Genomic DNA, 7,015 nt, shown 5'->3' with positions numbered 1-7,015 from the left:
CCTGCAATCCTATATAAACACGACCAACACTTCTAAATCATTCCTTCCTTCCATTTCCGATCAAACTGAGACAACCGGAACTCGATTCGTTTCGTTCTCCTCGCCGGAATCATTTCTTCGCCGGAGTTCAGCACAACCGCCGGGAACCACCATCGCCGTCTGCCACCTCCGGTGACCCCGTCCGGTAATCCGTTTCGTTTCCCGCTTTCTTTTTATAAATGATTACAGTTCCGTTTTCTTTTTATAATTTCAGTTTTATTATTATTATTATTATTATTATTATTATTATTATTATTACTTGTTAGTATTATTATTATTAATATTAATATTATATTTAATAACAGATTTATTAAATCTGAAATTTATTAACCAAAACTATTATTTCTGTTAATTAGAATTTTTACAAAGCAGATTTATTTATAAATTTTCAGATTTATTTATATAATTATTATTAATTAATTGAAACAGAATTAGTATTATTTTTAACAGAATTATTAATATGTTTTAAATCTGAAATTTTATGAACAGGATTCTTTTTATAAAATCAGAATTTACATTTTTAAAATCAGAATTATTTTATTAAATCAGAATTATTATCTTTATATAAATAATAATCAGAATTATTATTTAGATTATTATTTAATCCGAAATATTATTTTAATCAGATTTATTATTTTATTTTATCTAAATCAGAATTATTATATAATAAATAGACTTACTATTTATTTAGATTAGAATTGTTATTTTATATATATATATAATTAGATTTATTATTCAGAATTATTAATCTATATTATTAATATTAATCAGAAATTATTATCTATATAATCCAAAATTTAGTAATAGTATTTATAATATATTGGGTAAAATCAGTAATATTATTATAATAATATATAAAAGTCAGTATTTATTTTTACTCATTTATTTATAAAATAAGTTATCATATATTTTATTATGAGACATATGATTATTGTTTTAGAAATGTTAATGTTATTTTTGCCTTGATTATTTAAATAATCTCTAAATTCCCAATATTTAACAAAACCTCAAAATTAATAGGGTAATTCTCTTGTGCACATCCTCTTGGGAAATCCCTGATTCTTAATCTTTTCCAAATACGCAACGCAACCTAAGGTGAGTATACATGACCCATTTTCTATTTTATCACATTTTGGGTGCTGTATGCATTTTTATATCAGAACACACTATGTTAAACATTTTTGCACTATCAATCCACATTTCATGTGAATCTATTTAACTCATGTTAATCATGTTATGCTAATGTTAAACATTTATGACTGTGTGTTCATTAACTTTGCAAGCCTCCCCTAACAATGGCAGCGCTGTAGGTTGTAACGCCCCTCCCATAATATTATGGGTATTGTTAGGTTTATTCTATGTTACTCATGTTACCACCCTTCTAGGGTTAGGCTATGTTAATTGCGTTAAACTTTGGTTTGAACACATAGATTTCATCGTTACGAGTATAACTGTTAATATGAACTCATGTAGTCACGTGGATTTGAGCATGTTAAACTATTTCAAACATATTATACTATATTCAAACTTGTATACTCGCCAACATGTTTTTGTTGACTTTATTTTAAATGCATACTACAGGATGAGGAAGTCAAGATTTGAAGAAATAAATAGGATGGCCTAGAAACCCACCTTTGAAATAAACTATGCTTGATGTTTTGTTATTTCCTTTTTATGACAATGTATGGAACTTTGCAAATTTAATAAATGAAATTTAATTATATTGTCACATTTAGTGTTATGATGTCTTTGAACAGTTTGTACGTCTCATCCCGATGTTTCCGCCATCGGTTGGGGTGTGACATAGGAGATGCTAAAGAGGTAGCTAAAGCTTTAGAAATCATCGAGACTAAGGGGCCTTGTTTGGGGCTTCAACTTAACGTCAAGAAAACATAAGTTTTTTGGCCATCATGCAATGGAGTTAAGGCGCAAAAGGGTTTGTTTCCTAGTGGGATTGGAAGGCCGGTGTCGGGTGTCAAACTCCTCGGGGGCGCTGTTAGTCGGGATGCAGGTTTTATTAGTAGGTTGGCCGTGAAAAGGGCATCTTGTGCAGTAGATCTGATGAGCTATCTTCCACATCTGCGGGACCCTCAATGTGAGCTCCTCTTGCTGCGCTCTTGCATGGGTGTTGCCAAGTTGTTGTTCGGCCTCAGAACGTGCCAACCCACGTTTGTTGGGGAGGCTGTTTCGGTTTTTGACAAAGGCCTTCGGAGAGCTATCGAGGATATTGTGGTTTGCGGGGGTCCGTTTTTTGGGGATCTTCAATGGAGGCTTGCATCCCTTCCGACCCGTTTTGGGGGTTTGGGTTTATGTTCGGCTGAGGATGTATCTATGTATGCTTTCGTGGCATCGAGGGCGCAATCTTGGAGTTTGCAGGACCACATTCTTCGGGACTGTGGTATTGTCGGGTTAGATTCTGATTATGTATGTGCATTGGATTGCATGCACATGTCCCTTCCGGATTTCGATATTGGCGGTTTCTCTAATAAGGACACCGCCCCCCTAAAGCCCAGAATGCTTTGGCGAGTGCCCTATTTAGTAGAACTGTCCAGAGTTTGGGAGAGAAGTTTAATCTATCCCCTCGCCAGAAAGCCGTGTTCGATTGTCTCCGGGCTCCTCATGCTCAGGATTTTCTTACAGCCATCCCCATTGAAGGGCTAGGCCAACACATGTCGGCAGTGGAATACCGGGCAATCCTTAAGTACCGGCTAATGATCCCTCTGTTTCCGGTTGATGAGCCCTGCCCAGTTTGCCGCAAGGTTTGTTAAGATACTTTTGGCGAGCATGCGATTCACTGTAAGGAGTTGCCTGGTTTTAAATACAGGCATGATTTGGTAAGGGATATTCTGTTTGATGTTTTAAAGCGGGCAGGAATTTCAGCAAAAAAGGAGGCTCCTGTGAACTTTTTGACGGACCCGCTCGATGGGAGGTCTACTCTTCGACCAGCTGATATTCTTGTGTTTGGGTGGGCCAGGGGAAAACACGCTTGTGTGGACCTTACAGGAGTGTCCCCTCTTGTTGGGCTCAGGGATAATGGGTTTGTTGCTGGCCAGGCTGCGTTGAAGGCGGAATCAAGTAAGGTCGCTAAACATGAGAAGGCATGTTTAGAGAATCAACATGTGTTTATCCCATTCGCTTTTGATACATTTGGTTCCCTAGCCCCAGAGGCTATGGAATTCCTAAACAGGGTTCAACGGATTGTGAATAGTAATCTCTCAACCTTTAAGGGTCGTTTCGTCTTTAGCAGGATTGGTTTTGCAATTCAAAAGGGGGTTGCGGCGCAACTTGTTGCCCGTTTACCTGCCACTTGTTTGTAACTTGTTACTTTGGCATTTTAATGAAAAATTTTATTAGACTAAAAAAATCCGTAATACAATTTATTTTTTTGAGATTGATAAGTAAAGTTGGAAATTATAATTATCAGTAATTTATTTAATATCAAATTCTAAGGATATAAATTATATCATGTCCTTGAAGTATAATAACTACCTGCAATTGAATAATTAGCATCTATGGCATCATAGTCCTTGAAGTATAATGACCATTAGGTCCCGTGTTCGATTCCCAAAAGGGTCCAGTGATCCGTCAGCGATCCAAGTTTGCCGTTAAAAAGGTATCCATAATTAAATATCAGTTTTTTTAATATCAATATTTAATAGGTGACAGAGGCGAAAAAACACAAATTGAGAAGACCTAGAAGCATGTCATATATGCAATATAATTTGTATTATTAGTTATCATATATTATACACATAGATTGTATTTATTTTTGCGTCTTTTTTTTTATACCAACTATAAATGGGTGTTTACAGTTTCATTTAAAATCATGAAATTTGTTTAAACCAAATCATTAGTTTGATTTCGTCATCACTTTTTAAACATTCGGACGATCGTGTTAAAATAATTCAACTCGTAGTAAACGGTTTAATTTACAACTAATATCGATAATCGATCATATAAAACCTACTCGACCATAAGATTTGATAACATAATTTTAATTTTTTAGGTGTTTCATATTTCCTATATATACATTTACCAAATGGGGGAATAGTTCCAGGCAGACATCTACCAAATGGGGGAATAGTGCTAGGCAGCTGCCTAGCACTCCCCCATTAGACCAACACGTATATTATTTTACTAGTGGGGTGCCCGCGCGATGCGGCGGGGCGACATTTGCATTGCGGTAGTTGTTTCTAATGATTTATTTTGTAATTTTTTCTGAAAGGTTTTACGTAAGTAACTTCATTGCGGTAGATAGTCGTTTACCCGCGCGATGCCGCAAGAAACATATCACTTAGGTTGGTGAGTTTAGGGCTATGTATGGGGATGTAGTTTTCGATGTGGCGTGCGACGACGATGGTGGCAGTGTAGCAGAACGTGAGGGTCGGTTGCGGCCTTCTTCAGCGGCGGAGAATCAACAGTGTGAGGCGATTGCTTGTTTCGTGACGGCGTTTGGTGGTTATTGTGCGACGGCCGGTCACCGGCTTCAGGAGAACAAAGAAAATTGTGTGATTCTAGTTATGTTAGGAGGGTTTTAAAGATGTGGGTAAATCAACGATTTTGAATGATGAATCGTATCATCAGTTACAATGAGGCCTTCGGCAGTGGCGAAGCTTGACGTTTTCTAAAAATGTTCAGGGCCTTTGAATTTTAAAATCCCGCCCAAGAATCGAGGGTATTGTTTGAAAGCCAGAAATCCCACCCAAGAGATTGAGGGTATAAAGCGTATTGTTGGAATGGAAAGGTATAAAGGATATTGTGCTTTAGAGAGTTATACTTCATGCTTTAAAGGTGTTTTAAGTAAAGTGGCAAATTACCTTAAGTTGTCCTTGCAATATGCTTTATAATATAGTATAGATTAATGAGATCAAGTATAAGTGAATTTTAACTTTATTAGCACAACTTTTATCACATGCTAAATTTGCAAGTAATATAGGTAATGGTTGGTCATTCAACACTCATCAGTTTATGTAATTAACTTTATTAGCACAACTTTTATCACATGTTAAATTTGCAAGATAAGTAATATAGGTAATGGTTGGTCATTCAACACTCATTAGGGCCCACCAGACTTGAGGGTTTTCATGGCACAATCCATAGATCCTGTGCACGGATATTTTCCCGCAACATCAGGCTGCATTTTTTGTATTTGAGTTTTCACATAATCATACGGCAAACTGCATGCAGCAGCAAAGAATCCTGATACAGAACTGGCCCCTGCAAAAAAAAAAAAAAAAAAAAAAAAACGAAAAACCTTTAGTTATACGGCAAACACCAAGATTACTACATTAACTACCAGCAATCGTATTTATGATGTTTGAGTAATATGTGAACGTCCATTATAGTAATCGTGAATCAAATGTTGAGGGTATTTTACATGGGAATTCTTGATATGGCTTTGCTAGTTGCTAGTCATCATATGAGATACACATATGTGGAAAAGGGTTATTTACAAGTTTGACAAATGTCAAACGACTCAAATCAGATGTCATGCTGGCAACTCTTTAAAAAATCAGCAAAAAGTGACATGCTACTGGTTGAACAAGCCATTTGTTGCTACACTCGCTAATAAAATGTATTTTTGTTGCTAAAATCAGTAATGAAGTGTAAACTTTGTTTCTATTTTATGCAATTTTCCCAAGTTAGAATAAAGCAGCTCAATCTTACCTAAAATTGTAGCGGCCTCACCAAAACCAAGACTATCCTTAAAGAACTCGACACTTTGATCATAAGAAGCAAGCATTCCCATGTTCAAAGCCATAGCCCATACAACTGTGGGGCCCACACCTTTCCAGAGAGCCAGAACACCTTTATCTGCAGTAATCCTATACAAAGCATGAAATGCATTTGTGTAGTTACGACATTGGGCAGCAGGTAAAGTTGCATCAGCCTACATACGGATCAGTGCCAAATCAGCAGGGCTTCCTACACAGGCTCCGATTGCTCCAGTTGTCAGACCGCATAAAGCTTTTTGATATAAAGGCAAGGTCTTTCCGTCGTTGGCCTCAAGTGCCTTGTTGGTCAAAATCCTATCAAGTAATAATGTCATATTGTTAATTACATGATAGATTAAGTTAATGTTTATCCAACATATATAACAATATGTTCGTTAATGATTGTACCTAAATGTACCAAGTCTGGTTGTTGTATAGGTAGCTTGTCTAAGCAATCCAGCAGAGAGACCCTGCTCAAAATAATACACTTAATACATAATTAAAATGTTTAATGAAGGTAACGACAGAAGTATGATAAAGAAACTGATATAATTAAAATGTTGAATGAAGGTAACGACAGAAGTATGATAAAGAAACTCATTTGGCAGTTGTATAGGTAGCTTGTCTAAGCAATTCAGCATAGTTTTTGTGACCTCGCTTGCAGATCCTTGTCCCAATTGAATCGTCACCTATAAATAGCACATCACATCACACGAATAAGTTAACACATTATACAATTCAAATCAAGGAACAGCAAATTCATCAAACTCAAAGAACAGCATATCGACAAAGTTAATACATGGTCCTGATTCTCACAATTTCCCCCTCTTTTACAGATTTATAGTGTCAATCCAAGCATGTTCATCTGTTTGGTACTTTCCAAATGAGATCTACAATTCAGGAATCATACTACTTTGGTTACAAAGACCAGATAATAGTAATTTACATATAAAATGAGATGAAATAGTTATAATAAATATTCACCTCTGGAGGAGCAAAAGATAAATGGCTTAATAGAGGCTATAAATTTGAATATATATCAACAACATATAGTTTTTACTTCTAAACCTGAATTTGTGATGCGTACATATGTGACTTATGATAAAGATGTCTTGAATAGTTAAATGTACTATGGCATTAACCATATCCCTAAAAGGTCTAAAAAAACTGATGTAAGTTCAAAAAACTAATAAAGTAGAAATTAAAGATTATATAACTAACATATTTCTTATTTCATATATGATTTATGTGGGGTAGTATTG

The 7,015-nt window shown here is 35.6% G+C and overlaps 1 pseudogene; it reads right to left on the bottom strand.

Annotated features, from left to right (window-relative positions):
• Positions 1-5,004: 5,004 nt before the first annotated feature.
• On the bottom strand, positions 5,005-6,599 carry LOC110893164 (annotated as a pseudogene).
• Positions 6,600-7,015: the final 416 nt, after the last annotated feature.

This window comes from Helianthus annuus, chromosome 12, assembly GCF_002127325.2.
Source record: "Helianthus annuus cultivar XRQ/B chromosome 12, HanXRQr2.0-SUNRISE, whole genome shotgun sequence".
Lineage (NCBI taxonomy): Eukaryota > Viridiplantae > Streptophyta > Magnoliopsida > Asterales > Asteraceae > Helianthus > Helianthus annuus.
The sequence above is the reverse complement of the archived record's forward strand: the minus strand, read 5'-3'. Positions and strand labels throughout refer to the sequence as shown.